This window comes from Perognathus longimembris, chromosome 28, assembly GCF_023159225.1.
Source record: "Perognathus longimembris pacificus isolate PPM17 chromosome 28, ASM2315922v1, whole genome shotgun sequence".
NCBI lineage: Eukaryota > Metazoa > Chordata > Mammalia > Rodentia > Heteromyidae > Perognathus > Perognathus longimembris.
In genome coordinates, this window is record NC_063188.1 from 46,953,665 (window position 1) to 46,976,311 (window position 22,647).

Consider the following 22,647-nt stretch of genomic DNA (forward strand, 5'->3'; position numbering starts at 1 on the left):
CCCATCACAGAGGAAGCCCAATTCCCAGCCTGAATCGTAGCTGAATTCCATAGCCAGCTCCACCAGGTGGCTACCAGACCCATGAGGAAGGAACCTCCCCCAGGCAAGCAACTCCCAGCAGGGTAAACCAGGACAGAGGCGCCCCGCCCTGCTGAGTCCACAGTATATTCAAAGCCAGGCGTTAAAGGTCGAAGCCCCACAGCAAACAGAGGAGCCACAGTTCCTGAGACTGCTCACGTCCCCATCTATAGAGGACGCCCAAGGCCTACCTGCAAGCTGTGCGAACCACAGAGACTCAAGATTGAACCAACGGGAAAGAAGGATCAGAACAGATCCACCCGCTGCAAAGTGAAATCAAGTCAAACCAGCCAATCACGAAAATAGACTGCAGACCATCACAAGGAAACCAGAGACTGGGGAAAGACCACCCAAACAAGGAGAACTCCATTTTTTCTTTTCAAACATTTTTTAAACTTTTTTTTAATTGTTTTTAAAAATGCTTTCACTTCTGAAGCGTCATTGGATTTTTTGTTTTCCATTTTTACCTGTTTGTTTTGTCGTTTTTTTGTTTTTTTTTTCTTTTTATATTTTATTTTATTTTTTTAAATAATTTTTCTCTGTTTTGTGCATCTGTCTTCCAATATTTTTTCTTTATTTCTCTCTTTGCATTCTCTTTCTTTAAATATTACTTTCCTATGAATAACACCTCGACTTTTTTCTGCTAACTCTCCATTATCTATCATTTTAACCTTGCTCTTTCTACTGATTCTATTCTACTCCACATTTGCACGTCACTGAAACTAAACAAAAATCAGCACCCCGACCCCAATACATTTTATTGTATTCTCTTTACTCCCTCTAACTTTCCCTCCTGACTTACTGGCAGGACCTCAAGGTTCCCTTGAATCCTGGTTATTTGATAGAGGATATCGCTGCTTAATCCGAGTGAATCAAAGGGGTTCATAGAGAAAGCCAGTCCTAAAAGAACTTAACATAAGAACAAGAATTGCTCATAGGGTTGTAACAGTAAATAAGTAACGACTGAATACAGGGCCCAGGATCGGTTGTTATATTGAAACTGTATTCTTTAGGAACACCAAATCCAAGTTTATAGACAGGTATACAAGGTATCTGTATATAACTATGAACTTATAAGATTTATACAATAGTGCTTGGTAAGGGCTGCTTTAGGTCTTAAACGGTGCTCACAGGTGCTTGTAGATTGGCATTGCCAATCCAAATGGGCAGAAGAAAAACAAGAAAGATGGCAAACAATGGAGTATTTTCTCCCACTCAAAACAAGCAGGAAACAGAGCAGTCAATCAAAGACATAAAAGAGAACCTTCAAAATGCTCTACAAAGTCTACTGATAAACATGTTAAATGAAAAGTTTGAATCAATACAGCAATCCTTCCATAAAGCAATAGATGATAACATGGCCTCAACAAATAGAAAGATAAATGAACATCAAGAGTCAAATGAAAAAATAGCTACCCAGGTAAAAGATTTGAGCGACGGCACTCCAAACCAAATTAATGAAGTAAAGAAGTCCATGCAAGACCTAAGAGATGACATGGAAATCATCAGGAAAGAGCAGTCAGAAGGAAAAGAGATTCAAAATCAAGTATCTAGCCTACAGTCCCGACTAACTGAAGCAGAGGATAGAATCTCAGGAGCTGGAGATTCCCTAGAATCTATGGAAAAAAGATAAAAAATCAATACATATCCAGTCCAGTCAACAAAACAGATCCCGACAGGAGATTCAAGACATGATCAGGAAATGCTATTTAAGGATAATAGGTATTGAGGAAAACTAGGAGAAAGAAGTTAATGGGATAGGCAACCTATTTAACAGAATATTAGTTGAGAACTTCCCAAATACCCAGAAGTATAGGCCTATACAGATACAAGAAGCATTTAGAACCCCAAAAAGACCAGACCAGGGGCTGGGGATATAGCCTAGTGGCAAGAGTGCCTGCCTCGGATACACGAGGCCCTACGTTCGATTCCCCAGCACCACATATACAGAAAACGGCCAGAAGCGGCACTGTGGCTCAAGTGTCAGAGTGCTAGCCTTGAGCGGGAAGAAGCCAGGGACAGTGCTCAGGCCCTGAGTCCAAGGCCCAGGACTGGCCAAAAAAAAAAAAAAAAGACCAGACCAGAATAGGACATCCCAACAACATACTGTGATCAAAATAGTATCAGTAGAGTACAAGGAAAGAATCTTTAATGCTGTTAGAGAGAAGAAAACAATCACATATAAAGGAAAAGCAATCAGAATTATCCAAGACTTCTCAGCAGAGACCATGAAAGCAAGGAGAGACTGGAATAAGGTATACCAAACACTAAATAAAAATAACTACCAACCAAGAATACTGTACCCATCCAAACTTTCATTCATAGCCAAAGGTCAAATAAAAGTCTTCCACAGTAAGGAAAATCTGAATCAATATATCTCCACCAAACCAGCTTCACAGAAAAATTCTCAAAGATGTACTATGCAGGGAAAATAATCAAGATCTCAATACAGACAGAAAAATGAACCCTAAATAGTAAACATCAGATCAAGAAATAGGATGACACAGCTTTTAACAAGATAGTGATAATGAAGGAACAAACGATCATCTCTCAATCCTAACTCTCAACATTAATGGACTTAATTCTCCAATCAAACGACATAGGTTCAAAAGTTGGATCAAAAATCAAGATCCATCTTTCTGCTGCCTCCAAGAGACACATCTATTCAGCAAAAGTAAACACTTTCTAAAAGTGAAAGGCTGGAATCAAATCTCTCAAGCAAATGGCCCCCATAAGCAGGCTGGAGTTGCAATCCTAGTATCAAACAAAATTGACTTCAAATTAAAAAGGTAAAAAGAGACAAAGAAGGTTACTACATACTAGTAAAGGGATCTCTCCTACAGGAAGATATAACCATTCTAAATAACTACACACCAAATGCAGGAGCACCCAACTTCATCAAACAAACACTACTGAATCTAAAAACACTCATAGATCCACACACATTGATAGTTGGAGACTTTAACACTCCACTATCACCTCTGGACAGATCAACACTCCAAAAACTGAACAAAGAAATCAAAGAACTAAATAATTGCATATACCAAGTAGACTTAAGCGACATCTACACAATATTCCATCCAGAAACAACAGAATACACATTATTCTCCACAGCACATGGAACATTCTCCAAAATAGATCACATCTTAGGGAACAAAGAAAATCTGTACAAATTCAGAAGTATCAAAAACATTCCCTGCATTCTCCAGGACTGTTGCGGTCCATCTTTCTCACCTTGATGGAAGGGGCTTGATGCACCTCCCCCAGCTCTGGGGAATGCGGCCCTGCTACCCCCTCTGGATTGGAATCCAGAGGAACCGGTTGGACCAACCGGTTGCCAGCCAGCCTGGCGCCTACCAACCCCGCCCTGGCTTGGCGCGCTCAGAGTGACGCTAGCCCTTGGGGGTCAGGTGACACCTCTTGGCCTATCGGAATCCTGGCCAACCCCCTTGCTTCGGAATTATCTCCCCTTGTCCTTCTCTCAATAAAGTCAGTTCGCTCTCAGAAGCCAACTCCGTGGTCTATGTACGCTAGCTCCCAGGGAAGGACAGCGGCCACATTACCACGTAGGTCACGCGCGCGCCAGGCCGGACCGAACCCCTACGTCTCACTCTAATTTACCTGCTGGTCGGGAGTTGGGGGAGAGGACGTTACGGAGGGCAGGAAGAGGGAAGAAAGAGTCCGAGCCGGGAGGGGCAAGAAAAAACCCCAACACAGGACCACAATGGAATAAAATTAGAGCTCAACTCCAACAGCCACTACAGAAAATCCTACAATTCATGGAGACTAAACAACACAACGCTGAACCATCAGTGGGTCATTGAAGAAATTAAAATGGAAATTCAAATGTTTATGGAATTGAACCAAGATGAGGACACAAAGTACCAGCTCCTTTGGGACACAGCAAAGGCAGAACTCAGAGGAAAATTTATATCGCAGAGTGCATAGACCAACATACTGGAGAAACAGTAACTCAATAAATTAAGGAAGTACCTTAATTTCCTTGAAAGAGAACAACAAGCCAAACCCCAATTCAATAGACAGAAGCAAATAATTAAAATCAAATCAGAATTAAATCAATTAGAGACAAAAAAAAATCGAAAGAATCAACAAAACAAAGAGCTGGTTCTTTGAAAAAATCAACAAGATAGACAAACCCCTGGCAAACCTGACCAAAAAACAAAGGCAGCACACTCAATTAAACAAGATAAGAAATGCAACACGTAACATCACCACAGAAATAACCGAAATTCAGAAAATAATAAGGGACTATTTTGCAAACCTTTATGCCAACAAATTCGAGAACTTGGAAGAAATAGATGATTTTCTAGAAAAAATTAATATCCCCAAACTCAACCATGAAGATTTAAACCTTCTAAAACCACCCATATCAGTATTAAAATAGAAAAAGCAATAAATGAGCTCCCATCCAAGAAAAGCCCAGGTCCAGACAGATTCACTGCAGAATTCTACAAGGCTTTCAAAACAGAACTCACACCAATATTTCTTAAACTCTTCAATGAAATTGAAAGAGAACGTTCACTACAAGACACATTCTATAAAGCCAATATAATCCTCATCCACACACCAGGCAGGCCCTGATCACGGAACGAGGACTATAGACCGAATTCCCTGATGAACATAGACGCAAATAATCTCAACCAAATTCCGGCCAATCGACTTCACCAAGTCATCAAAAAAATCATACACCAGAATCAAACTGGATTGATCCCAGTGGTGCAACGTTGATTTAATATACGCAAGTCAATTTATGTAATCCACCAAATCAACCGGAGGAAGGTAAAGACCACATGGTTTTATCTCTGGATGCAGAAAAAGCGTTCGATAAAATCCAGCACCCATTTGTGCTAAAAGCCCTGGAAAAACTGGGATACCAGGGAACATTCCTGAATATAATCAAGGCAGTTTATGAGAAAACAATAGCAAGCTTAACTATAAATGGTGAAAAACTAAAGCCATTCCCTTTAAAATCAGGAACAAGGCAGGGATGTCCACTCTCTCCTCTTCTCTTCAACGTAGTACTAGAATTCCTAGCCATAGCAATTAGGCAAGAAGAAAATATAAAGGGGATCCAAATAGGAAAAGAAGAAGTCAAATTTTCTCTCTTTGCAGATGACATGATTCTATATCTAAAGAACCCCATAGACTCTACCCCCAAGCTACTAGAGCTGATGCAAAACTTTGGCAAAGTTGCAAGATATAAAATAAATGCTCAAAAATCAACGGCCTTTCTCTATGTCAATGACCCAAAGACCGAGGCTCAAATCAGGAAAGCAACTCCTTTTGCAATAGCCCCAAAAGACAAAATTTCTAGGAAAAACCTTAACCAAAGAAGTGAAAGACCTCTTTGATGAGAACTTTAAAAGCTTGAAAAACAAAATTAAGTCAGAACTAAGGAAACAGAAAAACCTCCTATGCTCCTGGATTGGGAGGATTAATATAATCAAAATGGCAATATTTCCAAAGGCTATCTACAAACTCAATGCAATACCCATTAATATCCCAACACCATTTTTAATGAAATAGAGGAAGCTATGCAGAAATTCATATGGAACAATAAAAGACCTAGAATAGCAAAAACAATCCTAAGCAGAAAGAACAGTGCTGGAGGAATTACAAAACCCAACTTCAAACCGTATTATAAAGCTACAGTAATAAAACATCTTGGTATTGGCACCTGAACAGGCCTGAAGACCAATGGAACAGAATTGAAGATCCAGAAATGAACCCACAGTACTATGCCTACTTAATCTTTGATAAAGGAGCTAAAACAATACTTTGGAAGAAAGATAGCCTCTTTAACAAATGGTGCTGGCAAGACTGGTTCAAAACCTGCAACAAAGTAAAACTAGATCCTTATATATCACCCTGCACCAAAATCAATTCCATATTGATTAAAGACCTCGAAATCAAACAGACGCCAAGAAAACACTAAAGGAAGAAGTTGGAGAAACACTTGGGCTCCTTTACGCAGGACTGAACTTACTTAACAAAGACCCAGAAAGGCTACAAATCAAAGAAAGTTTGGACAAATGGGACTGCATCAAACTGCAGAGCTTCTGCACGGCAAAGGACATATCTCTCAAGATAAACAGAAAGCCCACAGACTGGGAAATGATCTTTACGGGCCATTCAATGGACAAAGGCCTCATATCTAAAATATAAGCAGATCTAAAAAAATTACCTTCCTCCAAAACAAAACTGCAAAGAACCAATAGCCCCCTCATTAAGTGGGCTAAAGACTTACAAAGAGACTTCTCTGATGAGGAAATGAGAATGGCCAAGAGACATTTGAAAAAGTGCTCTACATCACTGGCCATAAAAGAAATGCAAGTCAAAACAACGTTGAGATTCCATCTCACCTCAGTTAGAATGTCATATATCAAGAAAACTAACAATAACAATTGTTGGAGGGGATGTGGCCAAAAGGGAACCCTACTTCATTGTTGGTGGGAATGTAAACTGGTTCAGCCACTCTGGCAAGCAGTATGGAGATTACTCAGAAGGCTAAATATAGAACTCTTCTATGACCCAGCAACCCCCCCCCCTTTGGGTATCTATCCAAAAAACCACAAACAAAATCACAGTAAAGCCACCAGCACAACAATGTTCATTACAGCACAATTTGTCATAGATGGAATGTGGAACCAACCCACATGCCCCTCAGTAGACGAATGGATCAGGAAAATGTGGTACATATACACAATGGAAATTTTATGCCTCTATCAGAATGAATGTCATTGCCCCATCTGTAAGGAAATGGAAGGACTTGGAAAAAATTATACTAAGTGAAGTGAGCCAGACCCAAAGAAACATGGACTCTATGGTCTCCCTTATTGGGAATAATTAGCACAGGTTTAGTCAAGTCTCAGCAGAGGATCACAAGAGCCCAATAGCTATATCCTTATGATCACATAAGACGATGCTAAGTGAAATAAACTCCATGTTTTGGAAATGATTGTCATATCACAGTTGTAACTACTTTCAACGTCCCATGTGTATCTGTACCTTCTACTATTGATGATGTTCTTGTATCACCTTCCTGTGGTTCTATCTACACTATCTCTGTAATTTTATCTGAGTATAGTGGAAACTGTCTATACTGGTATTACAACTATGAAATTGAAAGGGAATACCAAAATCAAGAGACACAGGGTAAAAAAAGAGAAACAACTACCAAAGCAATACTTGCAAAACTGTTTGGTGTAAATGAACTGAACACCTCATGGGGGGAAAAGGAAAGGGGCAGGAGGGAGGGGGGAATGAGTAATGAGGTAACAAACAGTACAAGAAATGAATCCAATGCCTAATGTATGAAACTGTAACTTCTCTGTACATCAGTTTGATAATAAAAATTTGAAAAAAAGTCTATATTCATTAAAAAAATTTTTCTAAGAAATATATTTTAAATCCTCAAACTGTAATCATATAAAAATAACATTAATATTTAATTTCTATTAGGTAGAATCACAGTGAACTGTTTTGCTAGTTTCACCAAAAGTTACTTTTAACAACATTGTGGTTTTATTTAGGTGTTTTACTGATTGTCAGTGAGAAATTAAAAATCATGTGGACAAATTTTGATCTTGCCTATACTACTTAGTGAACTATTGAAAAGTTAATGACATAATGTTTAAGCAAGCATTTTGAAAACAAAACTTCATATTTTTTATTTTTGTATGCTACCTATACCATCAAACGGTGTTTTCATAATATGAATGAGGTATACATGCCATTACTAGCTATCTAATTAATTAATTAAACAAAGTGCAACAGAAGACACACAGGAGATAATATGTTTGATTTGTGTAGATTCACCTATTCATTAAAATATAATTTACCTGACAATTCACTTAAAGTTTTAATTCAGTAATTTTCATATATTTTGCTGTCTTCAATATTTCTGTACAGCCATTGTGAAATATGCTCATTACTCCAAATGAATCTGTAATGATCACAACCCCATGCTTCTATTTCCCTATACAGCTTTAGATAATGACTAATCTGTATTCTAATTATCACAAATTACCTTTTCTGGACATGTTAGTGGAATCATATACTATTTGGCCTGGAATACTCTGCTCTTTTACCTAATATAATGGTTTCAAGGTTGCTTCATGCTGTAGTAACATGTTTCAGTAATTTAATATTTTTCATACTCAATCCATTTGTAAAGCTTCACACATTAACTTTAAACATTCATTAATCGGCATTTGGTCTTTCCTTGTGTTTTGACTATGATGGATAGGCTTCATCAAATATTAATATGTAAATATATTTTTTACATCTTGTGAATATATACTTAGAAGTGAAAATGCTACGTAACATGATAATTCTATGCTTAAGTGTTTGAGGAATTTTCTGATAATTCTTCAAAACAGCCACACCATTTACATTATTTACAATAATATGTGAGGGTTATGGTGTCTCTACATCCTCATCAATATTGTAATTTTCTCTTAGTACATTAATTAAAGAATGATTGTTTATGAACAAATATCCATCTATATATCTATCCATTAAAAATTAGTTTGGTTATTTTCATGAAGTTTAATTCCATTTCTCTTCTACTATATGAGCTTAATGAATGTTACCATGGCACTAAGGTACCAGTCAATAAATTGTTATTCTCATTCTTCAAAAAACTCAAATTTACTTATTTCCTTATATGAAAATAAACATCATTTAAGCATACATTTTCTAAAGGGCCATGTAAATATGTAATGTGAATAGGACTTATGACATAGTTCATTTGTATCATTACTCAAATTTTTCTATAAACCTAAAACTGACCTAAATTAAAATTTGGTTAAAATAATAAACAGCCCCCATTGTCACTTTATTTGATTTTGGTACCCTGGGAATTGTATATGCATTTATCTGAATAAAGGAAGGGAAGACGAACTTCAAAATATTGACATAAAGGATAAAGGGCGAACCAAATAACTAGTAATATTCACAAGACAATATGTTGGAAATTACCTGTATTTATGGGGTCAGGGATTGGTGCAGGGGAGGGAAGGTAGGAGAATGAGAAAGAGGGTAATAAGTATGACAAGATATGTACTCAAAGGATTTCCGGGAAGACAGTGGAGGAGCAGCAGAGCCCTAGCTAAAATCCCTCCGACATCCCAGTTTTACCACTCTAGAGAAATTTTTACTCTTAGGAAGACAGGCCAAGTAAGTTATAACAGTATTGGGATTCTGGAAAGAAAGAAAAAATCGACTTTGCTGGCCTGAAAATGCAGATTGGAGCTCCGGGCAGCATCCCACCGCCATGCCAGTGGCAGTGCCTACACAGTGCCCAGCATTCTGCATACCTAAAGCACACAGCGGTGACCAGGAAAAAACCCTCCAGATGGCAACAGATGGACAGGAACTGCAGGCTGAGCATGGACAGGCCAAAACCAAAGAGAAAGCATGAGTACCTCACAAAAGACATTATCATGTGCCCACAGAGCAGCACCTGAAAGGTAGCCCTTCCTCCACCGCCAGAGTGAAGTGCCATCTTTGACTCTGGCATAGGGCCAGTCAGAGCAGACTGGAACTAAAGCAGGCCAGGAGAAAGCAAGGACGAATGGGCCAGTGGGAGGCTCATTCCTGGGCCAAGGCTCACAGACTCAGGTAAACTCAGCCAGAGGTACCCCGCCCTGCCCCACCCTGCCCTGCCAATGCTGTGGCTGCCATCTCTCCAGCAGCTGGAATTTCTAAAATTAAACCAAAAGCAGCGAGCAGATACTGGCAATACAGAACAATCAGACATGAGAGTAAACAGTTCCCGAGACAGATAAATGACCCCATTACAGAGGGCACCCAATTCCCACCAGCAAACTGAGCTGAATTCCACAGCCAGCTCCACCCAGGAGATCACCCCTCCGAGGAGGGAGGAACCGCCCCCAGGGCAAGCTGCTCTCAGCCAAGTAAACCAGGTCCAAGGCAACCCATGCTGTTGACTCCACAGCCTAGTCAGAACCAGGAATTAATGGAAGTGGCCTGACAGCAGATGTGGGGAGAGCCACGGTTCCCGAGACTGTTCTGCTTCCCCCAACTATAGAGGACACCCAATTCCTACCTGCAAGCTGAACCACAGAGCCCAAGGACTTAACTAACAGGGGATGAAGGTCAGAGCAGATCCACCCCCTGCAAACTGAAAGCAAATCACACCCACCAAGCAGCAGGAAAATAGACTGTAGACCACACAAGGAAACCAGAGACTGGAAAATGCCCACCCAAACAAGGAAGACTCTTTTTTATTTTTTAACAATTTTTAAACATTTTTATTTTTTATTTTTCATTTTTTAGTTGTCCTATGTTTTTTGTTTTCTGTTTTTTATTTGTTTGCTTCATTGAGGGTTTTTTGGGTAATATATATTTTTTGTTTTGTGTGTTTGTTTTCCTGTATTTTTCTTTGTTTCTCTTTTCACATTTTCTTTCTTTAAAATTACTTTCCTTTGACTAATACCTTTACTCTTTTCTGTTGACTCTCCATTGTCTATCATTTTAACCTCGTTCTTTCTACAGATTCTACTCTTCTTTACCTTTCCACTTCACTGAAACTAAACCAAAATCATCATCCCCCATTCATTTTACTCTATTCTCTTCACTACCCCTAATTTATTCTACAAAGCTTATTTCCAGGAACTCCAGATTCCACTGACGCTTAGTTATCAGATAGAGAGTATTCCTGTTCAGTGTGAGTGAGTCAAAGTGGTTCATCTCACAAGTCCAAAAAGAATTAAATATAAGAACAAAAATTGCTCATAGGGTTATAATGGTAAATAAGTAACTACTGAACACAGGGCTCAGGGTTGGTTGTTATATTAAAATTGTATTCTCTGGGGACAACAAATGTGCTTTTATGTACAAAAAAAGATGGAAGGTATCTGTATATAATTGTGAAATTCTAATATTAATACAGCAGTGTTTGGTCTGCTTTGGGTCTTAAATGGTGCTCACAGGTGTTCATAGATTGACATTTCCAATCCAAATGGGCAGAAGAAGCACACAAAAGATGGCGAACAAGGGAATCTCATCTCTCACTCAAAACTAGCAAGAGTCAGAGCAGTCAATCAAAGACGTAGAAGAGAACGTCAAAATACTCTACAAACCCTACAGAGAAAAATGTTAAATGAAAAGATTGAATCTCTTCAGAAAACTACTCTAGATTGTGAGGAGGCAAACCAAAAATTGATAGAGGATTTCATGGTATTCACAAATAGAAAGATAAATGAACTTCAATATTCCAATGTACGGATAGGTACACAGCTAAAATATTTGAGAGAAAGCACTCATAACCAAATTAATGAAGTAAAGAAGTCCATAGAGGACCTACGATAAATTATAGCAAAGACATGGAAGCTATCAAGAAAGACCAGTAAGAAGGAAGGGAGATTTGAAATGAAGTAGCTAGCCTACAGAGCAGACTAGATGAAGCAGAGGATCTAATGTCAGAAACTGAAGATTCCCTAGAATCTACGGAGGCAGAACAAAAAACAATAAAAACCGTTAAAATAAGCAGAACAGATCAGTCCAGGAGCTCCAAGATACAATCAGGAAGCCCAATATAAGGTTAATAGGTATCAAAGAAAACCTAGAGAAAAAGTTAATGTAATAGGCAACCTATTTAACAGAATATTAGCTGAGAACTTCCCAAATATCCAGAAGGATAGGCCTATCCAGATACATGAAGTATTTAGAGCCCCAAACCAACCAGACCAGAATAGGACATCCCACTGACACATTGTAATCTGAACAGGATCAATAGAGTTCAAGGAAAGAATCCTTAAAGCTACTAGGGAGAAGAAAATAATCACATATAAAGGAAAACCAATTAGAATCACCCCAGTCTTCTTTGCCGAGACAATGAAAGCAAGGAGAGCCTGGAATGAGTTTCGCCACACCCTAAAGAAAAATAACTATCAACCATGAATACTGTTCCCAGCTAAACTCTCATTCATAGCCAAAGGTCAAATAAAAGTCTTCCACAGTAAGGAAAAACTAAAACAATATATCTCCACCAAACCAGCTTTACAGATAATCTTCAAGGATGTACTACACATGGAAAATAATCAAGATCACAATACAGACAAAGAAATGAACCCTAAATAGAAAACCGGAGTATTAGATCAGAAATGGGGAAGACACAGCTTTTAAAAAGATAGCTATAATGGAAGGAACAAACGACCATCTCTCAATCCTGACTCTCAACATTAATAGACTAAATTCTCCAATTAAATGACATAGGCTCCTAAGTGGGATCAAAAATCAAGATCCTTCTTTCTGCTGCCTCTAAGACACACATCTACCCAGCAAAAAAAAAAAATTCTAAAAGTTAAAGGCTGGAATAAAAATCTTTCAAGCAAATGGCCCCCCTAATAGGCAGGCTCGAGTTGCAATCCTAGTATCAGATAAAACTGTCTTCAAATTTAAAATGGTATGAAGAGACAAAGAAGTTTACTACATAGTACTAAAAGGATCTTTCCTACAGGAGGATATAACCATCCTAAATATCTACACCCCAAATACAGGAACACTCAACTTCATCATACAAATACTACTGACTCTAAAAACACTCATAGATCCAAACACATTGGGAGTTGGAGACTTTAACACTCCAATGTCACCTCTGGACAGATAACCATGCCAAAAACTACGCAAAGAAACCTCAGAACTAAACAACTGCATAGACCAACTAGACATAACCAACAGCTACAGAATATTCCATCTAGCAACACCAGAATACACATCCTTTTCAGCAGCACATGGAACATTCTCCAAAATAGATCACATCTTAGGGCACAAAGAAAAAACCTGTACAAATTCAGAAGTATGGAAATCATTCCCTGCATTCTCTCAGACTACAATGGAATAAAATTAGAGCTCAATTCAAACAGCCATTGCAGAAAATCCTACAGTTCATGGAGACTAAACAACTCATTGCTGAACCATCAGTAGGTCATTAAGAAATTAGAACAAAAATTCAAATGTTTATGGAATTAAACCAAGATGAGCACACAAAGTACCAGTTCCTTTGGGACACAGCAAAGACAGTACTCGGGAAAATTTATATTTCTGATTTCCTACGCCAACAAACTGGAGAAACAGCAACTCAACAACTTAAGGAAGCGCCTTAAAGTCCTTGAAGGAGAACAACAAGCCAAACCCCAAGCCAATAGATGGAAGCAAATAATTAAAATCAAATCAGAATTAAATGATTTAGCGTCAAAAAAAAATCAAAAGAATCAACAAAAAGAAAAGTTGGTTCCTTGCAAAAATTAACAAGGTAGACAGACCCCTAGCAAATCTGACCAAAAAATGAAAGCAACACACCCAAATAAACAAGATCAGACATGAAACAGGCAACATCACCACAGAAATAACAAAAATTCAGAACACTGTAAGGGGATATTTTGCATAACTTTATGACAACAAAATCGAGAACCTGGAAGAAATGGACTATTTCCTAGCAAAAATTGATATCCCCAAACTCAACCATGAAGATTTACACTTTCTAAACTGACCCATATGCAGCAATGAAATAGAAACAGCAATAAGAGATCTCCCATCCCAGAAAAGCCCAGGTCGATATGGATTCACAGCAGAAATCTACAAGCCTTCAAAACAGAACTCCACCAATATTTCTCAAACTCTTCAATGAAATTGAAAGAGAAAGTTTGCTACCAAACACATTCTATGAAGCCAGTATAACCCTTATCCCTACACCAGGCAGGGACTCATCAAGGAAAGAGAACTATAGACTGATTTCACTGATGAACATCGATGCAGAAATACAACAAAAATGCTACAGTACAACAAAATTCTGGCCATTCGACTTCAACAGATCATCAAAAAAATCATACATTATGACCAATCTGGAATCATTCCCGGTATGCAGAGCTGGTTCAATATGCACAAGTCAATAAATGTACTCCACCAAATCAACCTGAGCAAGGTCAAGCATCACACGATTATTTCATTGGATGCAGAAAAAGTATTTGATAAAATCCAGCACCCATTTATGATAAAAAGCTTTGGAGCAACTATGATTCTAGGGAATATTCCTGAACATAATTAAGGCTTTCTAAGACAAACACACGGGGAACATTATTCCTAATGGAGAAAAGCTAAAGCCATTTCCTGTGAAATCAGGAGAAAGACAAATTTGTCCTCTCTGCTCTCCCCTATCTTCTTCAACATAGTACTAGAATTCCTACCCAGAGGAATAAGGCAAGAGGAAGATATAAAGGGGATCCAAATTGGAAAGGATGAAGTCAAACTCTCTCTCTTTGTAGATGACATGATCCTGTATCTAAAGAACCCCATAGACTCTACTCAAAAGCTAATTGAGCAGATCCAAAACTTTGGCAAAGTGGCAAGATATAAAATAAACCCTCAAAAATCAATGGCTTTTCTATATGCCAATGACCCGAAGTTCGAGACCAAAACCAGGAGAGCAAGTCCTTTTGCAATAGCCTCAAAAAACATAAAATAGCTAAGAATGACCAAAGAAGTTAAAGACCTATATGATGAGAACTTTAAAAACATGAACAGTGATATTAAGGCAGAACAAAGGAAATGGAAAAACCTCCAATGCTCCTGGATTGGGAGTATTAATATTGTCAAAATGGAAATATTGCCCAAGGCTATCTACATATTCAATGCAATACCCATTAATATCCCAACACCATTTTTTAATGAAATGGAGAAGGCTATCTACATATTCAATGCAATACCCATTAATATCCCAACACCATTTTTTAATGAAATGGAGAAAGCAATCCAGAAATTCATATGGAACAATAAAAGACCAAAATTGCAAAAACAATCTAAATAGAAATAACAGTGCTGGAGGAATTACTATACCAGACTTCAAGCTGTATTACAAAGCTATAGTAATAAAAACAGTTTGGTATTGGCACAGGAACAGGACTGAAGACCAATGGAACAGAACTGAAGACCCAGAAATGAACCTGCAGAACTAGGCCTACTTAAACTTTGATAAAGGATCTAAAAAAATAGGATGGAAGAAGGTAACAAACAGTACAAGAAAGGTACCCAAGGCCTAACATATGAAACTCTAACCTCTCTGTACATCACTTTGACAATAAATAGAAAAAATATAGTCTGGAAGAAAGATAGCCTCTTTAACAAATGGTGCTGGCCAAACTCTTTCAACACCTGCAACAAATTAAAACTAGATCCTTATATATCACCCTGCACCAAAATCAATACTAAATGGATCAAAGACCTCGAAATTAAAACAGATACTATGAAAACATTACAAGAAGGACTAGGAGAAACACTTGTGCTCCTTGGAACAGGATGAAACTTCTTTAATAAAGGACCAGATTCACAACAAATCAAAGAAAGGTTGGGCAAATGGTACTACACCAAACTTCAGAGCTTCTGCAGGGCAAAGGACATAGCTCACAAGAAAAACAGAAAGCCCACAGATTGGGAAAAGATCTTCATCGGCCATATGAGCTCCCTTATGACTCAGCAGCCCCACTTTTGGGCATCTTCCCAAAAGATTACAAAGAAGAACACACTAAAGCCACCAGCACAACAATGTTTATCGCAGAACAATTTGTCATTGCTAAAATGTGGAACCAACCCAGATGCCCCTCAGTAGGCAAATGGAGCATGAAAATGTGGTTCATATACACAGTGGAATTTTATGCCTCTCTCAGAAAGAATAACATTACCTCATTGTTAAGGAAATGGAACAACATGGAAAAAAATATACTAAGTGAAGTGAGCTAGACCCAAAGAGAAATGGACTCTATGGTTTCCCTCATAGGGAATAATTAGCACAGGTTTTGGCTAGTCACAGCAGAGGATCACAAGAGCCCAATAGCTATATCTTTATGAACACCTAAGATGCTGCTAAGTGAAATGAACTCCATCTTATGGAAATGATTGTTATATTACTGTTGTAATTACTTTCAACATGCCATGTGAAACCGTAGCTTCTTTTGTTGATGATCCTCTTGTGTCTCCTTCCTGTGGTTGTCCTGGCACTATCACTATCACATCTGAGTACCCTGGATACTGTATATACAGGTAGTAGAACTAGGGAAGTGAAAGGGAATATCACAGTCAAGAGACAAAGGATGAAAAGACAAACAACACCAAACGAAATACTTGCAAAATCATTTGGTGTAAACCAAGTGAACAATCCATGGAGGGAGGGCAAAAGGAGGAGGGGAGAGGGAGGACTGAAGGAGGAGGCAACAAATAGTACAAGAAATGTACCCATCGCCTTACATAGGAAACTGTAACCCCTCTGGGTATCATTTAGATAATAAATAATTATTATTTTAAAAAATGTACTCATTACCTTATGTATATAACTGTAACTCCTCTGTACATCACCTTGACAACAAAATTACATAAAATATAATAAACAGTTGGCATTTAAAAAGTATAAAATAAAATATTCAAAATTAAATTTCCTTGTTACAGCAAAAGGAATATGAAATGGTTAGTGAATCATTACTTATAATTTAAACTAATATATATCACTTAAAATTTGCAAACAAATTTGCAGAAGACAAACTTTGTACTTCCTGACTAAAGACAATAGATTTGATAATGTTTATATCAAATTTATTTTTTATATATCTTCTGTCTTTGAAGGGAACCATGCATAGAGCAGATTCAGTATTAGAATAGAACACAAGTAAAGATAAGAGGCAATTTTTTTTCTATTTCAAGTTGTAGGCTAGGATAATCAAACAATAAAATGACCAATAAGCAGAATATCATGGATCATATAAAACCCAAAACCCAGGAGCATTGGTTTTAAAATAGAACCCAACTGTGTCTTTTTCTCCACAATGCCAAGAAATAATCTTTTTACTCTGACAGTAGTAACAAAAAAATGTGACACATATATCTGCTTTCCAAACATAAAGCTACCTATATGTGTTTGCTGTCATGATGGATTCTATTGTCTCCCCTATCAGTTTAAATTGCTCATCATCTTAACATGGCACTTATGAAATGTCAAAGTCTGATGACCTTGCTTGTGTCTATTAAAGCTTATAGATGTTTGCAAAATGAAAATCAAAACATGAAGCAGTGTTGACAAGGAACTACAGGATAAGAATGATGTTTGTTATTAACTACAAGGATATTTCATTTAAAAGATGTGATAACTACCAGATTGTTTATTTCTGTGATATTCTAGTTTACTCTGTTTCCAAATCCAACAATGTTAGACTGGAGGTGTGGATCAAATGTTAGAATGCCAACTGTGAGTAAGAAATCTGTGTGCAAGGTTTTCAGTTCAAGCACTTGTATGGGCACAATTAACACAAACAAACAACACAAAAAAGCAAACTAACTAGCTCGAAAAAATTATTCCTCAGCATGGATCTCAACTGAGTCCCATCTCCTTAATAAATACTTAAGTACATAATTTTCTGATAATGACATTAATCTACTTTATAGTTACTTTATTTCAAAAGGAAAGTTTTAGTTTCGATGTAATATTTTCTAGCTTATTAAGACCTAGAAATTGTCACCATTACCAGCTAAATAGCAACAAAATTCTGGATCCATGTCATGTTGGTGGTTAAAAACTGGAATTGTCACATAGTTTTCTTGACTTCTTAGTTGGCTGTGATTAGTCTCTGTTTCAAACCCAATAACAATTCCACGCTGTTTCCAATTTCCGTGAAATTTCTGTGGATTTTTCAACTGCATTTCAACTATTCTGCTTATGTTCACCATTGAACAATTAATACATGTGTGTGCATATGTGTGACGTACTGGGTTTTACATTGGGCCTTATGCTATCACTTTACTATTTTGCTCATGGCAGATGTTCTACCACTTAAACCATATCTCCAGTTCCAGCTTTTTGCTGTTTAATTGAAGATAAGATTCTCATAACTTTCTCTCAACTTCCTGATTAGCTAGTATTATATGTGTGAACCACCAGTACCCAGCTAGTTTAAATTTCTATATTTCAGAGAAAAGCAGTCCACTGAACATTTCCAATTCAAATATTTCAGTTCTGCACTCAGTTGCCAACATGTTACATGCAGAGATCACTCTAATTATGAAGAAAACACAAGCTTTGGACGATCTCTCACCTCTTTAGTTAGAAAGGACTGTTTAATGTAACAAAGATGGGAAATACTTTAATTCATTAATTAGGCTATTTACCTCAGGAAGCTACATAGTAAGTTCTTTTTTTCTCCTCTCTTGTGGGGTTTCAATTCAGGGCCTGGGTGCTTTCCCTCTGAACTTTTGTGCTCAAGGATAGCGTTCTCTCCCTGAGCCAAATTTGGATTTCTGACTTTCTGGTGGTTAATAGATAAGAGACCATGAATTTCCCTGCCCGAGCTGGCTTTGATCTGCCATCCTCAGATCTCAGCCTCCTGAATAGCTAGCATTACAGGCATGAGCCACCAGCACCCAGCTCCCAAGTAAGTAATTTCCATGATACTCTTGGTCAGTTTTTATCAAGGAATAGTACAAATAATATTTATGATATCAAAATAATTTAAGATTTTTCTCTATTAACGTATGTAGAGTTTTATAATTTTATCACTCAGAGAACAATTTCTAAATACTTAGTTATAGTGATAGAAAAATATAAACATTAACTAAAGGTACAGATTAATATTTACTGCAGCTCAACTTCAGTATCTGTGCTGCTACTACATTTCCATAAGAGAAATAAAAGCACTCCTCCAGAGTGATCCATGAAGTCTTGAATTATCAAAGCTTTGCATTAAAATTGCATAAGATAGGTCTGAAATTTTTTTAAAAAAGATATTTCATCCCCCTAGGGGCTCATCTGCCTCAGGCATCTTCCTAGGATTTAGCACTTAAAGTTTCTAAATTTTTTCAAGCTTCTACATTTTTAGTGTTTTGTGAAGTTCTCACGAAGAATTTCTTTTTTTCCCAATTTACCATATTGAAGTTATTTCTAGCTTTCAAAGCAATGTAATATAGCTGATTATCCCAGTTATCTCTCTGGATGAATTTATTCTCAGAAGAGATATTTATTCAAGAGAGGTTTATTCTTACTATTGCTTAATTATCATTCATAATTTGGAAGAATGAAAAAGTTATAATTCATTGAGAGCTTATATTATGGAATGATATCGATCACCATATTTTGTTGAGTATTGACACGATAGCCATAGTACATAAGATCTGAAAACAGGGAAGTAGAGTCCCTGGCTCAGAACCTAGTTTCATCACTATTAACTCCATGATCTGTTGTGTAGTGGCTACCCTCACAAACAATTCCGTGATTGAGCCACTCATCTATGAAACAACAGTAATAGTTGTTGACTGCATGACAATGTGGCTGAGAGGTCTAATTGAGTTAACACAATAAAGTACCTAACATAATCTTGAATTAGTGCTTAAAACTATGCCTATCACTATCATCATCATCATCTTTTTGTTGTTGTTGTGTACCATGGTGTAAGACCTTACTAGATTTAAAAAATAAATTATCTGGCAATACACAAACCCAAAACACAATTAAAATATTTACAAATTACCAATTAATTGCTTATATACATGAAGGTAACTTGAATGGAAGTAAATGATTCGGAGTAGAAAACGATTTTCTTTGGAGTCCCAAATGAACCACTTCCTTCCCAAAATGAATTATAAAATACTGTATACTACTAATCTAGTTTTCCTGGTGCACATAAAATAAGTTTAACAAATCAAACATTTTATTCAGCTAGCGACTTTGCTACAAATATAAAAAGCAAAGTTTATTAAGGGATTTAAACATTTATAAATCTCTAGAGCTACACGATTTAATGCATGGCCCTTAATGTTAAATCTGTAGTTAAACAGATTTAAACAGGTTTCTATCAGACTCATGGGATCAGAATCCTGGCCAAGATGATGAGCTCTTTATTATATTCATTCTAAGTATGGCTCATGTTGAAATGATTAGATCTATTGTTAGGAAGAAGCATAGTCAGCACTAAGAAATGCAGTGATTATAAAAATCAGTATAATTCCTTTGGATCTATCTAATGTCTCAATTGAGCCACAGATTCAAATTATTAAAGAAATTGTGACTTTTATTCATATTCATACCATGAATAAAAAGTAATCATTGTAAACAAAAAACTGCAGAAAGCAAAATATTTTAGAATCACTAGTATAGAAAAGGATCATGATACTTAAAATATGCTTCAGGAACAACCTTTAATGCAATAAATCAGAAAGAACATCACTGGAAAACCCCTAACAAAATCTACTTTAATATAGATAGAAGTCAAACTTACCCAGGAGGGCAGAAAGACCTTTTTTCCCCTATATTTTCCAATAATATGGCAATCTTAGTTATTTTCCCTTATCCCAAGAAAGGGCAGAAATGAATATCAGTTAGACATAGCTTAAAATGTCCAAAAGATTCATCCAAATAAAATATGCTGGTTTATAGGTGAGTTACCAATGATTCTTTTGTTCATAGTAAAAATTGCTCCTAAGTAGTAAAACATTATCAGTCTCTAATTGTATCTTGAAATGAGGTCATGAATTGACTAAGCAAAACATTATACACATACATGCACTATGTTGGGATAACTGAAAATATCAAAATAATAGTCAAATGACAGAGAAGAGGCTCTTCTAGCTGAAAAAGTAATATGATGAACATTTTGTAGTATATTTCTTTCCCTTAAAAATAAATGACAAGGGCTGGGAATGTTGCTTAGTGGTAGAGTGTTTGGATAGCATGTGTGAAGCCCTGGGTTTGATTCCTCAGCACCACATAAACAGGAAAAGCTAGAATTGGCTGGGTGGCTCAAAAGGTAGAATGCAAAAGGAAGTCAGTGACAATGCTCAAGCCCTGAGTGCAAGCTCCAGTACTGGCAAAGAAAAAAAATAATAAAATAACAATGTGACAACAAATGTACTGACTACTTTTCATATGTAACTGCAACCCCTCTGTACATCACCTTGACAATAAAATTAAATTAAAATTAAATAAGTAAATAATATCCTTTCTCAAAATAATAAAGTAATACCTATCAGGAGTGAGGGAAGAAAGAGAAGGTATGATACTTACTTCCTAAGATTCACCTTCACAGGTTATTCCAGTATTGATGGTCCTTTATCCAAAGTTCTCAACAGGTTTACATCAAGCTCTATACTTGCTTATGTAGCTCTATTACACTCTGTCCCTTTGGATATACTTAACATTGCTGGTCTTGAATTAACTAATTACTGTGACTTTTCTGACTATATTACACTTTTAAATTTTTTATTTATTTTTGTTGTAAATGTTATGTACAGAGGGGTTACAGTTATATAAGTAAAAGGTAATGAGTGTATTTCTTATTGAAAGCGTGACCCCCCCTTCCTCATATTTCTCCCGCTTTCCCTCCCTTTCGCGCCTCTCTCTTCCAAGTTGTAAAGTTAATTTCTAGCATAATGTCTTGTGAGTATCGCTGTTGCATTGGTTCACGTTTTTGTCTTTGTTTTATCATTTTGTTATCTCCCTTCCCTTCCCTAAATCAGATAAATGTATATACAAGACACAGGGTATCAAAATAAAAAATAAGAACAACAATGATAGACCAAAGGGGGAGACATGAAGGAAAAAGAAATAACTTCACACTTTACACTAAAACAACAAACCTCTCTTGTTTCCGTATCTTGGATTTCATTTGGATTAGTTTCATTTTATATTATCCTATGTACATAGCTATTGAGCTTCTATGATCCTTTGTTAAGACTATTCTACACATATACTAATTAACACAAATGAGGGAAACTGTGGAGTTCTTTGGGTCTGGCTTACGTTAGCTTACATGATTTTTTTTCCAAATCTTTTCATTTTCTTATAAATGGGGCTATATGCCATTCTTTCTGATGGAAGCAAAGAATCCCATTGTGTATATATACCATATTTTCTCGATGCACTCATCTGCTTAGGAGCATCTTAGTTGGTTCCATGTCTTTGCTATGGTAAATAGTGCTGTAGTGAACATAGTTGTGCTGGTAGCTTTAGTATGGCCTCATTTGTGATCTTTTGGGAAAATGCCCATAGGGTAATTCTTTTTTTAGTCTTTTGAGGTATCCCCATACTGCTTTCCACAGTGGTTTATACTACACCTTTTTAAAGAGGACTTGAAGTTAGCTCTTGTCAAGTATAATTTTCCAACTGATGCACCAGTCAGGCCTTAGCTATGTGCTTCACTGCTACTATGTTTTCCTAGTTTCAAATGTATATTAAGATCATATAAATAACTCAGGATTAGTTCTCATAAAAGTTCAAATAACACACAGGAAGTGAAGAAATCAGAACCAAAGTAAAGTTTAAAGTCAAATGGACTATAATAGGAGACCTAGTAAACAAACAACAACAAAATCAACAAATGCAAACAAAAAAGTTAATAAAATCATAATAGGAACAAATTTATATGCATGAATTTGACAACAGTAGAGATTGACCATATTTTTAGAATCTACACTAGCCAAAATAACCAAGAAAGAATAAATATGCAAATAGGTATAAAACCATTGAGAACAATATTGAATTGGTCTTTATAT

General features: G+C 36.7%; 1 protein-coding gene across 1 annotated transcript in view; it reads right to left on the bottom strand.

Annotated features, from left to right (window-relative positions):
• Pcdh11x (protocadherin 11 X-linked) overlaps positions 1–22,647 on the bottom strand; it is a 679,365-nt gene that overhangs the window by 328,613 nt on the left and 328,105 nt on the right. The window lies entirely within an intron of this gene.